This window comes from Schistocerca nitens, chromosome 7 (genome assembly GCF_023898315.1).
Source record: "Schistocerca nitens isolate TAMUIC-IGC-003100 chromosome 7, iqSchNite1.1, whole genome shotgun sequence".
Classification (NCBI taxonomy): Eukaryota; Metazoa; Arthropoda; class Insecta; order Orthoptera; family Acrididae; genus Schistocerca; species Schistocerca nitens.
The window spans coordinates 511,138,858-511,157,656 of NC_064620.1; the positions used below are offsets into that span (position 1 = coordinate 511,138,858).

General features: G+C 40.8%; 1 protein-coding gene across 1 annotated transcript in view; it reads left to right on the plus strand.

The window, feature by feature from the left end:
- LOC126195287 (uncharacterized) overlaps positions 1 to 18,799 on the plus strand; it is a 710,394-nt gene that overhangs the window by 340,213 nt on the left and 351,382 nt on the right. The gene's annotated exons all lie outside the window — the stretch shown is intronic.

The window sequence follows — 18,799 nt, forward strand, 5'->3', positions numbered from 1 at the left end:
TGTGTTACCTTAGTAATCTACAGTGTGGGTTTTAACTGAAGACATTGAAATACCTCGAAAACTACATATCGGACGAAAAAGTTATACTTTCAATAATTTCAGTTTGTTTGTCTCTGAGGGGGATGTCCAACGATACCAATCTCGACCGCCCCCCCCACCACCAACACCACCCCGAGCATGCGTGGCCGGCTGGGGGCAACTTTGACATCTTCAAGTTAAACTCCCTTTTTTTATTGTGGATTAAGATTCCACTGCAAAATCTAAATACGTTTTGTCAGAAGCATTTTCTTCGTATCGCCACAGATGGTGCTGTAATCGGAAGAACAAAAATTGGTACACAATCGTAATTTACGACATGCTCCACAGCGACCCTTGAATATCGAGTGGCACATGGGATCCCACCTCCATGCTGTGAGGGTAGGACAGGCCAGTATTTAACAACTTCTGGCCGGCCGGGGTGGCCGAGCGGTTCTAGGCGCTACAGTTTGGAACCGCGCGACCGCTACGGTCGCAGGTTCGAATCCTGCCTCGGGCATGGATGTGTGTGATTCCTTAGGTTAGTTAGGTTTAACTACTTCTAAGTTCTAGGGGTGATGACTGGGTGTTGTGTGATGTCGTTAGGTTAGTTAGGTTTAAGTAGTTCTAAGTTCTAGGGGACTGATGACCATAGATGTTAAGTCCCATAGTGCTCAGAGCCATTTGAACCATTTGAACCAACTTCTAATGGGAAACCCCATTCACAGCGTTTTATTCTCGAGCAGGAAAATACTCGACGCACCACGGTGGGTTGTAGTAAACTACGACGTATCACAACAGGTGGTACCCAGCGACGGGAGCTCACATATCGTGCAGACGTAGAACGGGTGGCGGCTCTAGACATTACAATACTTGCACCGTGTTAATTGCCTGCTTAACTATCTATCATCTGCAGAACAGACGTACAAGTGGCAACCATAGAAGGAAAAAACCGAAATGATCTTGATTGACGTACAATGTAGGAGACATGTTGAGGTTACTGTTGCGTTGGATGCCCCTCTTGCTCGTTCTTTTACAAGGTTCTCAACGCTTTTATGTCTGATGGCAGCATACAGACCTGAAACAGGAAACGCAGCAAACGTAACGCAGGAGAAGCTAATGAAATAGCTGTACTAGCGGCAGTGCGCCGCAACCCACTGTAAAGCCTAGTTGCGCCACTTGTTGGGCGGAATGAGTTGCACGCAAGTGGTTTCATATATGACTGTAGACACGGCAACACCAGTATCACTTCAGTTTCGTCGTTTTGTGGATCCCTGAGTCGTGCCTGAAACGAAAGTTTTGGCAGCTGCACGTCGCACTAGTTGTGATGGAGTTAAAGCTTGTTGCATGGAATCGCTGCAAAAGAAAAAAATAAGAAATGTGTTTCAATTCGTGACTGGATGAAGAAAAGACGTCATATCGGATGCTCATCATCCTTACTTAAATAATTTATAACGGAAGATCCAAGAAGTTCTTTTAATTATCTTAGAACGTCACCAGGACTATTCACCTTTCTTCTAAATAGAGTTAATTATGCAATAAGGGTAGATTAAAACTGAAGAAACTGCAAAAAGTTGGGAATTTAAGGATATGGGACCTGGATAAACTGACTAAACTAGAGGTTATATAGAGGTTCAGGGAGAGCATAAGGGAACAATTGACAGGAATGTGGGAAAGAGATACAGTAGAAGAAGAATGGGTAGCTCTGAGGGATGAAGTAGTGCAGTCAGCAGAGGATCAAGCAGGTAAAAAGACGAGGGCTAGTAGAAATCCTTGGGTAACAGAAGAAATATTGAATTTAATTGATGAAAGGAGAAAATATAAAAACGCAGTAAATGAAGCAGGCAAAAGGGAATACAAACGTCTCAAAAATAAGATCGACAGGAAGTGCAAAATGGCTAATCAGGGACGGCTAGAGGACAAATGTAAGGATTTAGAGGCTTATCTCACTAGGGATAAGATATACACTGCCTATAGAAAAATTAAAGAGACCTTCGGAGAAAAGAGAGCCACTTGTATGAATATCAAGAGCTCAGATGGAAGCCCAGTTCAAAGCAAAGAAGGGAAAGCAGAAAGGTGGAAGGAGAATATAGAGGGTCTATACAAGGGCGATGTACTTGAGGACAATATTATGGAAATGGAAGAGGATGTAGATGAAGATGAAATGGGAGATAAGATACTGCGTGAAGAGTTTGACAGAGCACTGAAAGACCTGAGTCGAAACAAGGCCCCGGGAGTAGACAACATTCCATTGGAACTACTGACGGCCTTGGGAGAGCCAGTCATGACAAAACTCTACCATCTGGTGAGCAAGATGTATGAGACAGGCGAAATACCCTCAGACTTCAAGAAGAATATAATAATTCCAATCCCAAAGAAAGCAGGTGTTGACAGATGTGAAAATTACCGAACTATCAGTTTAATAAGTCACAGCTGCAAAATACTAATGCGAATTCTTTATAGACGAATGAGAAACTGGTAGAAGCCAATCTCGGGGAAGATCAGTTTGGATTCCGTAGAAATGTTGGAACACGTGAGGCAATACTGACGCTACGACTTATCTTAGAAAATAGATGAAGGAAAGAGAAACCTACGTTTCTATCATTTGTAGACTCAGAGAAAGCTTTTGACAATGTTGACAGGAATACACTCTTTCAAATTCTAAAGATGGCAGGGGTAAAATACAGGGAGCGAAAGGCTATTTACAATTTGTACAGAAACCAGATGGCAGTTATAAGAGTCGAGGGGCATGAAAGGGAAGCAGTGGTTGGGAAGGGAGTGAGACAGGGTGGTAGCCTGTCCCCGATGTTATTCAATCTGTATATTGAGCAAGTAGTAAAGGAAACAAAAGAAAAATTCGGAGTAGAAGAAATAAAAACTTTGATGTTCCCCAATGACATTGTAATTCTGTCACAGACAGCAAAAGACCTGGAAGAGCAGTTGAACGGAGTCGTCAGTGTCTTGAAAGGAGGATATAAGATGAACATCAACAAAAGCAAAACGAGGATAATGGAATGTAGTCGAATTAAGTCGGGTGATGCTGAGGGAATTAGATTAGGAAATGAGACACTTAAAGTAGAAAATGAGTTTTGCTATTTGGGGAGCAAAATAACTGATGATGGTCGAAGTAGAGAGGATATAAAATGTAGACTGCAATGGCAAGGAAATCGTTTCTGAAGAAGAGAAATTTATTAACATCGAGTATAGATTTAAGTGTCAGGAAGTCGTTTCTGAAAGTACTTGTATGGAGTGTAGCAATGCATGGAAGTGAAACATGGACAATAAATAGTTTGGAAAAGAAGAGAATAGAAGCTTTCGAAATGTGGTGCTACAGAAGAATGCTGAACATTAGATGGGTGGATCACATAACTAATGAGGAGGTATTGAATAGAATTGGGGAGAAGAGGAGTTTGTGGCACAATTTGACAAGAAGAAGGGACCGGTTGGTAGGACATGTTCTGAGGCATCAAGGGATCACAAATTTAGCATTGTTGGAGGGCAGCGTGGAGGGTAAAAACCGTAGAGGGAGACCAAGAGATGAATACACTAAGCAGATTCAGAAGGATGTAGGTTGCAGTAAGTAGTAGGAGATGAAGAAGCTTGCACAGGATAGAGTAGCATGGAGAGCTGCATCAAACCAGTCTGAGGACTGAAGACAACAACAACAACAACAAAAACAACAATGCGATAAGGAATAAAGGTACTGTAATGCATGAAACACTGTCGCCAGAACTGAAATTACGAATCATATTGCGTGCATTACAATCGAGAACACTCGGCATGCTATAAGATAAGGATTTAGTTGGTGATGACGCTATTTCATTATCACCAATAATTATTTACATTAACAGTAATAATTGCTAACATTAGCAACAATAATTATTCCAAGCAGGCTGCATTAAGAAGAAAAAAAATGGCTCTAAGCACTATGGGACTTAACATCTGAGGTCATCAGTCCCATAGACTTAGAACTATTTAAGCCTAACTAACCTAAGGACATCATACACAACCATGCTCGAGGCAGGATTCGAACCTGCGACCGTTGCAGCAGCGCGGATCCGGACTGAAGCGCCTAGAATCGCTCGGCCACAGCGGCCGGCTATTAAGAAGAGAATGGTTTGCAAACTACCGTACTCACTTGAAGACAGAACTGTACAGTAGCAATATTTCAAAATTCCAACATATGTGAATGGGGAGCATTGCAGCGACATTTTAAATAGATCAATATTGAATGAAGAATGCAGCTTCTTGAATTAGTGTAGCCTTCCCTCCTGTCAACAATATTCCTTAACAAAGAGATGGCCAGCCCGACCGATGGGATTTTAGTCTTGTAGACGAGAGTATTCCCATAGCTAGAATTACACTTGCTTGTACTTTTCTTAATTCAGTTGTATATGTGCTCCTAACTCAATTAATTTTGCCCTGCTGCTTAGACATTGTCAAACCATCTATGTTAGACCGCACATGACGATCTCAGCGGCAGCAATATGTTGCTTATTTTTGTAATCCCACAAACACCTATGCAAAGCATAGATATCCAAAAAGCGAACATCATTCTCCGTTCCCCACTTCATATTTCAATTTGTCTACACTCTACAAACACATATAATCTCAAAAGTCATGCAACTAGTGTCGCCAAAGTTGGAACACGCCGAAAGCGTTTAGTTTCACCAATGAGTTGCGCAAACGCGCGGCGCGCATGCGCAGTGGCCGGTAGCGCAGTTGCCTGCACCCTAGTGTCGTCGTGTAAACTAGGCTTAAGCGCCGGGCAATTACATAGCGATTTCGGTATGTCCGTAAGTAGTATTGCCACAATACTGCATCGTCATAAGTATCATCCGTACCACGTGTCACTGCATCAAGAACTTCATGGCGCGTATCTCCATAATCGGTCAGTGTTTAGTGAATGGGCGTGGCAACAACATCTACATCTACATTTATACTCCGCAAGCCACCCAACGGTGTGTGGCGGAGGGCACTTTACGTGCCACTGTCATTACCTCCCTTTCCTGTTCCAGTCGCGTATGGTTCGCGGGAAGAACGACTGTCTGAAAGCCTCCGTGCGCGCTCTAATCTCTCTAATTTTACATTCGTGATCTCCTCGGGAGGTATAAGTAAGGGGAAGCAATATATTCGATACCTCATCCAGAAACGCACCCTCTCGAAACCTGGCGAGCAAACTACACCGCGATGCAGAGCGCCTCTCTTGCAGAGTCTGCCACTTGAGTTTATTAAACATCTCCGTAACGCTATCACGGTTACCAAATAACCCTGTGACGAAACGCGCCGCTCTTCTTTGGATCTTCTCTATCTCCTCCGTCAACCCGATCTGGTACGGATCCCACACTGATGAGCAATACTCAAGTATAGGTCGAACGAGTGTTTTGTAAGCCACCTCCTTTGTTGATGGACTACATTTTCTAAGCACTCTCCCAATGAATCTCAACCTGGTACCCACCTTACCAACAGTTAATTTTATATGATCATTCCACTTTAAATCGTTCCGCACGCATACTCCCGGATATTTTACAGAAGTAACTGCTACCAGTGTTTGTTCCGCTATCATATAATCATACAATAAAGGATCCTTCCTTCTATGTATTCGCAATACATTACATTTGTCTATGTTAAGGGACAGTTGCCACTCCCTGCACCAAGTGCCTATCCGCTGCAGATCTTCCTGCATTTCGCTACAATTTTCTAACGCTGCAACTTCTCTGTATACTACAGCATCACCCGCGAAAAGCCGCATGGAACTTCCGACACTATCTACTAGGTCATTTACATATATAGTGAAAAGCAATGGTCCCATAACACTCCCCTGTGGCACGCCAGAGGTTACTTTAACGTCTGTAGACGTCTCTCCATTGATAACAACATGCTGTGTTCTGTTTACTAAAAACTCTTCAATCCAGCCACACAGCTGGTCTGATATTCCGTAGGCTCTTACTTTGTTTATCAGGCGACAGTGCGGAACTGTATCGAACGCCTTCCGGAAGTCAAGAAAAATAGCATCTACCTGGGAGCCTGTATCTAATATTTTCTGGGTCTCATGAACAAATAAAGCGAGTTGGGTCTCACACGATCGCTGTTTCCGGAATCCATGTTGATTCCTACATAGTAGATTCTGGATTTCCAAAAACGACATGATACTCGAGCAAAAAACATGTTATAAATTTCTACAAGAGATCGACGTCAGAGATATAGGCCTATAGTTTTGCGCATCTGCTCGACGACCCTTCTTGAAGACTGGGACTACCTGTGCTCTTTTCCAATCATTTGGAACCCTCCGTTCCTCTAGAGACTTGCGGTACACGGCTGTTAGAAGGGGGGCATGTTCTTTCGCGTACTCTGTGTAGAATCGAATTGGTATCCCGTCAGGTCCAGTGGACTTTCCTCTGTTGAGCAATTCCAGTTGCTTTTCTATTCCTTGGACACTTATTTCGATGTCAGCCATTTTTTCGTTTGTGCGAGGATTTAGAGAAGGAACTGCAGTGCGGTCTTCCTCTGTGAAACAGCTTTGGAAAAAGGTGTTTAGTATTTCAGCTTTAGCGTGTCATCCTCTGTTTCAATGCCATCATCATCCCGGAGTGTCTGGATATGCTGTTTCGAGCCACTTACTGATTTAACGTAAGACCAGAACTTCCTAGGATTTTCTGTCAAGTCGGTAAATGTCCATTGCCGAGGAACTACTTTGCGATGACTCTACATTCACAAACGATGGTAGCGTCAACCGCCATATTGTGTATTATTGGAGTTCAGATAATTCCCACTGATTACGGAAAGGTGACCATCAACGTCCTTCGTTGGTTAATGTATAGAGTGGCGTCATTGGGAACAAACTCATTGGTCCGTATTTAATACACGGCACGTTGAACGGACGCAAATATCGAATAGTTTTGGAACAGAAACTATCAGTACTACTCTAGGATGTTACCCTGTACGTTCGTCAACGTATGTGGTTTCAGCATGTCGGTTGCCCAGCTCATTGCACAACTGCGCCACTGGTCCGTGAATCGGCAGAGGTGGCCCAATTAATTGGCGCGCTATGTCGCAAGATTTGAAGTTGCCGGATTTCTTTCTGTGGGTATATTTAAAAGATAAGGTGTACCAGCAAGTGCCAACAGGTCGTGAAGAGATGGTCGATTGCGTCAGAAACGCCTGTGCTGACATTCCGCAGATATGCTTCTGTCTTGTGTAGAAGCATTTGAAAAGCTGATCACTAAGTGTATTGCAGTTGACGGTACTGCGTTTGAACACTTCCTCTAATTGGAAATATAGCGTTCGCCTCGAGCCAAGGACAAAGTGGCACGTCATTAGCCCCCCGTTCGATATGTCGGAGGAATACAACGTAGCGAATCGGGTTTCTAGTGAGAGGTTATGAAATAGTGGCCTGTCCTACCATAGCAGCATGGACGTGGGATTCCACGTGCGACTCGATATTCAGGTATCATTGAGCAGCATATATAGATTTCCAAAAGGCTTTCCACACCGTTTCTCACAAGCGTCTTCTAACCTAACTGCGTGCCTCTGGAATATCGCCTCAGTTGTGCGACTGGATTCGTGATCTCCTGTCAGAAAGGTCACAGACAGACGACTGTCATCAAGTGAAATAAAAATAATATCTGTCGTTGTCCAAGTAAGTGTTATAGGCCCTCTATAGTTCCTGATCTATATTAATGACACAGGAAACAATCTGAAGAACCCTCTTTGATTGTTTGCAGATGATTCTGTCATTAACCATCTAGTAAAGTCGTCAGACGACCAGAAAGAATTGCAAAATGATATAGATAAGATATCTGTATGGTGCTAAAGGTGCCACCTGAACCTTAATAAAGAAAAGTGTGAAGTGATTACCATGTATACTAAAAGAAATACGATAAATTTCGATTACCCGATAAGTCCCACAAATCTGAAGGCTGTAAATTCAACTAAATACTTACGGATTACATTTATAAATAACCTAAATGGGAATAATGGCATAGGTAATGTTGTGGGTAGAGCACACCAAAGACTGCGATGCACTGGCAGAACACTTAGGAGGTGCAACAGGTCTACTAAAGAGACTGCTTACGCCACGACTGTCCGCCCTGTCCTGGAGTATTGCTGTGCGGTGTGGGATCCGCAGGGGGAACTGACGGATGACATCGAAAAAGTTCAAAGAAGTGCAGTTCGTTTTGTATTATCGCGATATAGGGAAGATAGTGCCACAGACACGATGTGGGGCGGCTGGTAGAAATAATGTTGTTATATAAAATGTTTGGTTTGTAGAAACACCGCATTTCCCAGTCGATGCACCATATGTGGGGCGGCTGGTGGAATAATGTTGTTATATAAAATTTTTGAATGTAGAAACACTTCCCGGCCGTTTAACCATATGTGCGGCGGCGGGTGGAATTATTGCTGTTAAATGTTCCTATTATTTATGCTGTTGTTTTGCCGTTCTCAACACTGGCTCTCTAACTACAATTTTGGCAACCAGAAAGTGATTAGCAAAACGTGAAGCCTGTAATTAGAATTCCTAGTGCCCACTTCATCTGAGAAATACACTTATAGCTACAGCTTATAGCTCTGAGGAATTAGGAGATTGTCTGGGGTTCATAAACAAAAACGATCGTGTAAAAACTTTCTCTGTATTCGGAAAGTCACAGATGAAAAAAAAAGAAGATTCCACACAATCTGACTAACAGAGCAGTTCAGAGTCTAATGCGCTGATGCAACTATAACCGTCAAAATTAAATGTTTAAGTGAATGCTCGCCATAATTTGATGATAATGGTCATCAAACGCCACGCTAAATAATGGTAGAATGTCTGTCCTGTGGCGGCACGTGAAAAAACGACGTACGTAAACTGAAGTAGATAATTAAAGTCATCCCAGAATTAACACTTCACTCGAAAATGATTTCATGGTTACGCATATCCCGAGTAACTTAATACGGCATCTGAGGCTGTTTATAGCAATGATACCGACGCGACGCGACTCCCGACACAGGTGGTGTGCTATTCAGCGTCTGGAGAGAACTGGGGCCTTGCTTCCTCTCGCAGCGTTCTTATATATAAAGCCGCGGTGCGGACGGCTAAGGGAACGCCTGATCAAATCGGCTCTCCCGACTAGCCGCTGGGCTAGTAATGCACCACATTAAGTTATTGAATAAATCATAGCTTCTTTTGCTGATGGCAAATGAAGCTCTCAATTTAAATGTGCATTCAGCACACAGGTAAGTAATCATAATAAAAGTTTGACGTGGCTAAGTTAAATATATTGGGCGAGAGAATTAATTTAATTACACTGCACGCAGTAGACGAGCTCTGAACTTGCTCTTTGGAGATACGCTATCGCTATTGTTTTATAGTCATTCAAATGAAACTTCTCACATCTTTATGGTTATAGCGGATCTCCATTGTACTTAAATATAAACATCCTAGCCTTATTTATTAGCCTACTTAATCTATCTTGCTTCCTTAATTTTTATGACAAAAACCAGAAAATTATGAATTTCTACTAAATCTTAATTTGTGAGATCCAAAGTACTGTTTCTATTAAATTATTATGGAAAAGGAATATAAATATAATTTTTGAAGACTCTAGCTCTTTTCTGTTGCGCCAATGACTTTTACAGAAAAACGTCCAAATTTCGAAAATGGATAAAGTTATCGAACTGATATTCAACACGTATTAATTTAGTATTACTCCTGACAATGCTAGAACTGTTTCAGGTTATTCACTTGATTTTAAAAGTATTGCGCAACATTTATGACGTCAGAGCTAGTTACAGCGGACTAGGCTGGCACACAATGGAAAGACTGATGTGAATTTACTACTGCGTGAGTAGGCTGCTTCCCTACATCACCGTCTACTTAAATTTTTTTGTTTTTGAATGTTAATGAACGAAGAAAAAAATGTAATTACAAAAAGGGAAGCAAGAGTACAGCTTAACTTGCTATGAAAAATTAAAATTGAAATGTAAACATATAGAAATATTAATAGAAAACTGATTACCTACTTTAATTACTTAAATTGCGGGCATGTTCACTGCCTCTTAAGCAATATTATCCCTCAAAATTTAAGCAAAAACAATGAAACACTTTGGCATACATATTGCCTTATATAAAAATATGTAAAATTGCGAAAATCTTAAATCCATTAAATACATTTTTACATACACAAATTTAAAGAAAATAACAGTTATTCATGATACATAAACAGATGATTATATCTTAGCAGTCTTTTCTAAACCTGAAAGAAAATTTCACAAATCATTTTTACACACGTGGTTGTAGACGCTTTGGCTGGCGTTCTACACTTCCATTCACAAGGATAGAGTAGGGGAAGTTGCTATGATGTGCGTCCTTCACGATCACTCTAAATTACATGGGGAAAGGGGAGGGGTCACTGTGAGTTTGGTTCAAGTCACTCCACGCTTTCACGCAGCTACCAGGCTGCTATTATCTGGTTTGTCCTGTAGAACAAACAAAAAGAGTGCCTCAGACTCTGTTCACTTAATATCTAAGGGTGGGTCACAACGAAATGGGGATATATACATTATATCCTTCAATATATTACTGGAACAAAGTTAACAGAAATTTTTCAATATTACTCTCGTGGTTAATTGTTGTTGTTGTTGTGGTCTTCTGTCCTGAGACTGGTTTGATGCAGCTCTCCATGCTACTCTATCCTGTGCAAGCTCCTTCATCTCCCAGTACCTACTGCAACCTACATCCTTCTGAATCTGCTTAGTGTATTGATCTCTTGGTCTCCCTCTACGATTTTTACCCTCCACGCTGCCCTCCAATGCTAAATTTGTGATCCCTTGATGCCTCAAAACATGTCCTACCAACCGATCCCTTCTTCTAGTCAAGTTGTGCCACAAACTTCTCTTCTCCCCAATCCTATTCAATACCTTCTCATTAGTTACGTGATCTACCCACCTTATCTTCAGCATTCGTCTGTAGCACCACAATTGTCATAAAATCGGTAAACAAATGGCTCAAAACGCCGTTAGTCACGTACTAGAGAAAATTTATGCTCAAGGCATACAATCATGTATCCTATTTAATTTCAACTTATTATTTCTGGGCGGGAACACTGAACCAATGCTTGGTACATTCCTGACAAATCTGTATTTTATTTACTTAACTGACTCATCTTTGATTACCTTATTCTTAGAGATAGTATGAGTATATTTGATTAGTAGTTGTATTCTCAGCTTCTTTGTACATGTGAGTAACTTGTGGTAATAATACAGTTCTGAGTGTTCAAAACACACTACGTTTAGTTGACTACTAAATCCACTTATTGGTCCTCTGCTGCTGTGTCAGTTCCACATCTGCAATTATGTACTTACTTTATCGAAGTGTATTTATGCTGAGCTATAAATAATGTTGCACGTCTGTCATTATGTTACTTATTTACTTTGCTAGTGTATGAACTTAAGTAATACTCACTCTATTAACATTTAAAGCATAGGACAGCACATTTATTGTATATCTATAGTGTATTGCAGCTGATCAGTTTGCTCACGTGGCAATCCATTTCCACTCGATCGGACGCTGAAACCACAGGTAGTCTCTCTCGACCTACCACTAAAATGCATAAGTAATTATGGACGAGCGTAATGCTAAATTCCATAAACCTATAGGACACCATGAGCTGCTCTGTCTCATCTAACATAAGGGTACCTATGGTCGCATTCACGCCTCCAACTCATAACCTCAATACGTGTAGGTGTGTTCTGTCACACACTACACCAAATAACGGCCAGCTCCAACCTTATAAATATTTCAAAGACGTGTCCTGCACGTCCCAACCACAAACACTGTTCAATTCCATTACACTGCCATTCCTTGCTACACAAGGTGAGTTCATTTTTACAACTTATCTGCATATTTTTCATAACACTAAGCAATCTCTTTTACTATTAATTAGTTAGCTCTACAGCATACAATAGGTTTCACTGCCACTTCAGATCCTACTTGAACACGAATTTGTACATCTTTTTAAAATATTATTGTGGGACCATTTCCAATAAAACAACACTTTGTACTTACTATATTACCAGGGTTCTATACATAATTGTTACTCAAATACATTTGTATCTTAATTACGTCATACTTCTCTATTGTTTATGTCACTGTTAGGTTTGTCGTATCAGGTATTTTCTTCACTAATCGGTGGATAGAATGGTTACAGAACTCATGGCTTGATAGCCATGACGGAAAATTTTTGTATTGCGAAGAAGAGGTGGATAGAAAAGATGAAGAATGAGTGAAATCTGAAATGTGAAAGAAGATCTCACACAGCTGGGTCTGCACAGCTGCCACACTGTGTAGAGGTTACAGAACAACCTCTCGCTATAGAATTCATTGGTTTCAGATAATTTTCATATTGAAAAGAAGGGGTCAACATTTTTGTAGACAGGAAAGATGAAGAATGAGTGAAATCTGAAATGGGAAAGAAGATCTCACACAGCTGGGACTGCACAGCTGCCACACTGTGTAGAGGTTACAGAACAACCTCCTCGCTATAGAATTCATTAGCTTAATGCTGGCTTGATAGTCATACCGGAAGATTTTAGTATTTGAGAGTAGGAGCCTAAATTTTGGTGGATAGGAAAGGTGAAGAATGAGTGAGACCTGAAATGGAAAGATGATCTCACACAGCTGGGACTGCACAGCTGCCACACTGTGTAGCGGTTACAGAACAACCTCCTCCCTACAGAATTCATTGGTTTGAGAAAATTTTCATATTGGAAAGAAGGGGTCGAAATTTTTGTGGATAGGACAGATGAAGAATGACTGTGACCTGAAAAGGAAAGAAGATCTCACACAGCTGGGACTGCACAGCTGCCACACTGTGTAGAGGTTACAGAACAACCTCCTCCCTACAGCATTCATTCATAACCTTTGACCACACCACGTCGATCTGAAAATACCTTATTATGCCTTTTTAAAACCTGTCTCAGTTCTTCCTTCTGATTAGCTGAAATTTTATCGATTTCCTGCAATTTAGCTTCTATTTTCTCCAAAATAATTGCTTCTTCTTCTTCTGTGTTTAGCTTACTGTTACTAAGATTAACACTTTCGTCCCAATATCTCCTATTTTTCAGAACTCTTATAGGCAGCTCCCAAGTTTCATCATTAGTTACTACATGTTTATCAATAAAAGGTACTGTAATTACTCCGGTTATCGGCAAGACCATTTTTAACTGGCTTCTTTCAAAGTCAACAACACTCTGATATTTTGACAAGAAATCTATGCCAATTAAAACCTCAATACTGAGATTATTTACAATTAAACATGGATGATCAATTAAAGGGCAGCAAAGCTTCTTGCTTTACCGTTTTTGACACCTTGCCAGTAGCACCAATTATTCTTAGTCCTGATACCTTCATTACTGTAAGCTTGTCTTTATCAGATAATGCATCAGAGAAGGACTGAGATATCGCACTCACCTCACTTCAACTGTCTAAGAGACAACGTACATTGATACCCAACATATTCACTATTATTATAGGGTGGCTTATTCTAGGTTGTACAGGTGGTTCCTCAAACTCATCCAATAGTTCCTTTTGGATTTCTCTCCAACTAAAGTGATCGACATCTGTCTTCATTACATTTAGGTCAAAGTGTGTAGGGGTTTCCTGAATTACATTTTCAGCTGCCTTTTCCAGTTGGTCTATTAATTTCAAATCGAAACACCGCACGACTTCATTACATTTAGTTTGCTGAACATGACCCAAATTACTGTAGTCTGAGCGATTCTGCGCCTCCAGACCGGGCATAACACCAGTTACAGCTAAACCACTTTCACCATTACCATCGGGTTCCTTCTCAAGTGACAACTGGTCACAGCTACTGGGTTCATCGACCCCCAACAGGCTACCCTCTACATTCTCACTTACCTTCTGTCCTAAATCTATTAGTACAGTATCAACCTCCTGCACAGGCACTTTAGATAAGAGCACATCATCCTCATCGTAAATATATGCATGAATTTCTTCTGCTTCTTCACCTGACAATTCAGTATTTTGTAGCTCCTCCCTATCGTTACACTGCTGCGCCTTCTCTTCCTCTTCCCACTTAGAAAGCGTCTCTAACACGGTAGCTATTAAATACTGTGAGTGATCTAACATTTCTGCTGTATCCTTAAATGCTACCGACCCTTCATCCACATGTTCAGTTTGAGTATTCTGATCTGTCTTACTAATTACCGTAACTACTGGCTTAGGAAAAGTAACCGCCTTGTGAGCGCCAGTGTCCTCATAGATGGGAACTAGTTTTCCTGCCTCGGCCTACTACTGTTTCCTTCATTTCCATTATAGTTAACTGGCACAGCATTGCTTTCCGTACTGTTGTTTACCTGCATAATTTTGTTTGAAACAAAGTTACTATCATTTGGATGCCATTGTTGGTTCTGCTAATTATTTCTCCAGTTCCTACCTCTCTTAGGATGGCGAACACCTACTGTTCTGATGTTTACATTGCCATTCTGCTCGTTCTTAAAATTACTACGAGTGTTATTAGCATTTCTGTTGTTACGTGCTTGCTCCTCATTGGCAGCAACACGTTCTACACGTTCCAAATATTCAATGAAACGATCCAGATTGTCTCTAGGGGCAGATATAATTCTAGTTAGCCAATACCATGGCAGTTTGGCTTCAAGACCTAGTATTATCATTTCAGGTTTTAGCTTTTCGTCCAAATGTGACAAACATGAGATCCATGACCTGGCAAACTCTTTAATAGATTCCTTACCTGCATTGAAGCGTTTTCCACTCCAAAATTCTCTCAACACTTCATTTTGCTTATTACTAGACCAATACTCATTAATGAAAGCTGTTTTAAATTCCGCTAATGTTTTACACTTCAACATAACATCAGCTGACCAACGAATGCCGTCACCTGCTAAATGGCTTCTAATAAATGAGATTTTCTCTCGTTCAGACCAAGTTGGTGGAATCACATCTTCAAAATCATTCCAGAAATCTAGCGGGTGGATATTTTTATCTGGATCGAACCGCAAGAACTGCCGACACCCGATAAAAGCGGCGTTTGCAGCTACAACTTGTTGTATACTACCATTACCAGAAGTTACTAAGCTACTTTACTCTCAATGTTAGCAATGTTAGTACTAATATTTTCTACTCTCATTTCAACATTATTTACTCTTTCCACAATATGAGTAGTGTCAGTTTTGATTGCATTTAGTTCTGCTTGACATATGTTTACTTTTATATTAACATCTTTAAACCTATCTGAGCACAGTTCAGATTCCACCTCGATCTTTTCTGTTAACTTGTGCTCCAGCTTCGCATCTTCTATTTGGAAGTCTTTGCGAACCTCAGCAACTTCGGATTTTTCTGTTTTATACATTTCAGAAAATTGTTGAGCAACCGTTTTCTTAATATCCTCATGATTGTAATCAATTTTATAATTCAAATTGTCCAGATCCTCTTTCAACTTATTGCAACCAGCCTTGAAGGTATTGTCCATTTCCTCAAACCGTTTATTAAAATTGGTTTGGCTGGCCACAATTTCAGACTTTAATTCAGCTGTCATTTTTGCATTACTGGCAGCTATTGCTTGTAATATAACATTTAAATCAATAGCCTGAGTATCTTTGCATTGCTCACTAGTTGGCTTTTTATCACACTCAGGTGACGAAAACTAGCTCCAATACCAGAATCATCAAAACTAAATGAAACTTCTGATTGATCAGTCATATCTAACTTATCCTTTTTAAACTCTACCACCTCTGATGACTGTTTCATTTTTAATTCAACAGAGAAACTATCATCCAATGAATTAACAATTTCTGATTTCTGTTTTACTACAGGGGTCTCTATTATTGAATCATTGCCCCTTTTCACACTACTGTCAGGAGACAATACTTCATATTTCACTTTAACATTACTATTTTCATGCATATTTACACTTGAACCGTTGTCTGGCTTTACAGTTCCCTCAACAGACATAGGTTCTGATTTAAGTTTAACCTCAGTTTCTTCTGGCAGTTCCATCGCCGACAGTCTTTTAGTGAAGGTTGGTAAAATTTTTAACAGCTTTTCACTTAACTTAGTTCCTTCTGCAAGACGTATGGCGTTGCCGGCGTGGCGTACCAGGATTACTGATGCGACGCAGCGCGTTGAACTGCAGACGGCACTCCGACGGCTGTTGTGTGTTTGCGTGGCCTGCATCTGCAGGCGCGGCTCCGGCTGCTCCGGCTGATGACTGCGGTGAGGCGAAACTGGCTTCTCGCAATGCCGGCAGCGCCGCTAGACTCAGTGCCAGCTCCGTCAATCCAGATGCGTTGTTAAACCAATTGCGTCGTCCACATGCACACGTAACACTTTCACTGTTCTATTACACAGTTGCGTGTCGCATTTCACTCGCGAATCCGAATATTTAAAAATCACTTTCACTTTTACTCAGTTTCTTTTCCGGCAGATGCACCATTTGTGGGGCGGCTGGTAGGAATAATGTTGTTGTATAAAGTGTTTGGTTTGTAGAAACACTGCATTTCCCGGCCGATGCACCATATGTGGGGCGGCTGGTGGAATAATGTTGTTATATAAAATTTTTGAATGTAGAAACACTTCCCGGCCGTTTAACCATATGTGCGGCGTCGGGTGGAATTATTGTTGTTAACTGTTCCTATTATTTATGCTGTTGTTTTGCCGTTCTCAACACTGGCTCTCTAACTACAATTTTGGCAACCAGAAAGTGATTAGCAAAACGTGAAGCCTGTAATTAGAATTCCTAGTGCCCACTTCATCTGAGAAATACACTTATAGCTACAGCTTATAGCTCTGAGGAAGTAGGAGATTGTCTGGGGTTCATAATAAAAAACGATCGTGTAAAAACTTTCTCTGTATTCGGAAAGTCACAGATGAAAAAAAAAAAAGAAGATTCCACACAATCTGACTAACAGAGCAGTTCAGAGTCTAATGCGCTGATGCAACTATAACTGTCCAAATTAAATGTTTAAGTGAATGCTCGCCATAATTTGATGATAATGCTCACCAACGCCACGCTAAATAATGGTAGAATGTCTGTCCTGCGGCGGCACGTGAAGAAACGACCTACGCAAACTGAAGATAGATAATTAAACTCATCCCAGAATTAACACTTCACTCGAAAATGATTTCATGGTTACACATATCCCGAGTAACTTAATACGGCATCTGAGGCTGTTTATAGCAATGATACCGACGCGACACGACTCCCGACACAGGTGGTGTGCTATTCAGCGTCTGGAGAGAACTGGGGCCTTGCTTCCTCTCGCAGCGTTCTTATATATAAAGCCGTGGTGCGGACGGCTAAGGGAACGCCTGATCAAATCGGCTGTCCCGACTAGCCGCTGGGCTAGTAATGCACCACATTAAGTTATTGAATAAATCATAGCTTCTTTTGCTGATGGCAAATGAAGCTCTCAATTTAAATGTGCATTCAGCACACAGGTAAGTAATCATAATAAAAGTTTGACGTGGCTAAGTTAGATATTTAGGGCGAGAGAATTAATTTAATTACACTGCACGCAGTAGACGAGCTCTGAACTTGCCCTTTGGAGATACGCTATCGCTATTGTTTTATAGTTATTCAAATGAAACTTTTCACGTCTTTATGGTTATAGCGGATCTCCATTGTACTTAAATATAAACATCCTAGCCTTATTTATTAGCCTACTTAATCTATCTTGCTTCCTTAATTTTTATGACAAAAACCAGAAAATTATGAATTTCAACTAAAATCTTAGTTTGTGAGATCCAAAGTACTGTTTCTATTAAATTATTACGGAAAAAGAATCTAAATATAATTTTTGAAGTCTCTAGCTCTTTTCTGTTGCGCCAATGATATTTACAGAAAAACGTCCAAATTTCGAGAATGGTTAAAGTTATCGAACTGATATTCAACACATATTAATATAATATTACTCCTGACAGTTCTAGAACCGTTTCAGGTTATTTACTTGATTTTAAAAGTATTGCGCAACATTTATGACGTCAGAGCTAGTTACAGCGGACTAGGCTGGCACACAATGGAAAGACTGATGTGAATTTACTACGGCATGAGTAGGCTGCTTCCCTACAATGATATGTGAATTGGAGTGGCAATCAGTCAAACAAAGGCTTTTTCCGTTGCGACGGGATCTTCTGATGAAATTTCAGTCACCAGTTTTCTCCTCCGATTGCGAAAACATCTGTTTGAACCCACCTACATAGGGAGAAATGATCATCACGATGAAATAAGATAAATCAGGGCTCTCACAGAAAGCGTCGTTCGAGCGTGGACGGTAGAGAGACAGCTTAATGGGGGTACACTTTATTGTGAATAGCAGAGTAATCACGCAGATGTAGATGCAGATGTCGTAAATTACGACTGTACACTCATTTCCATTTCTCCGATTATAGCACCATCTGTGGCGAAACGAAGAAAATGCTTCAGACAAAACGTATGTAGATTTTGCCGTGGAATTGTAATCTGCAATAAGAAACAGGGGTTCCTATATGAAGATTCCAAAATTTCCCCCCGCCACCCATGCACGGGGTGTGGTGGGAAGTCGAGTGTGTTATCGTAGGATGTCGCCCTCCAAGTCAAACAAATTGAAATTGCAACTATTTTTTATTCGATATGTATTTTCGAGATATTTCAATGTCTTCAGTTAAAATGAACACCCTGTGTACATAGGGTCTGCAGCCGCCAAGAACTTTATGAATGATTTCATGGCAGCTGGCATTCTTTTATTCCTAAACAACGTTTTACCAGTTCTACGACGAACTATA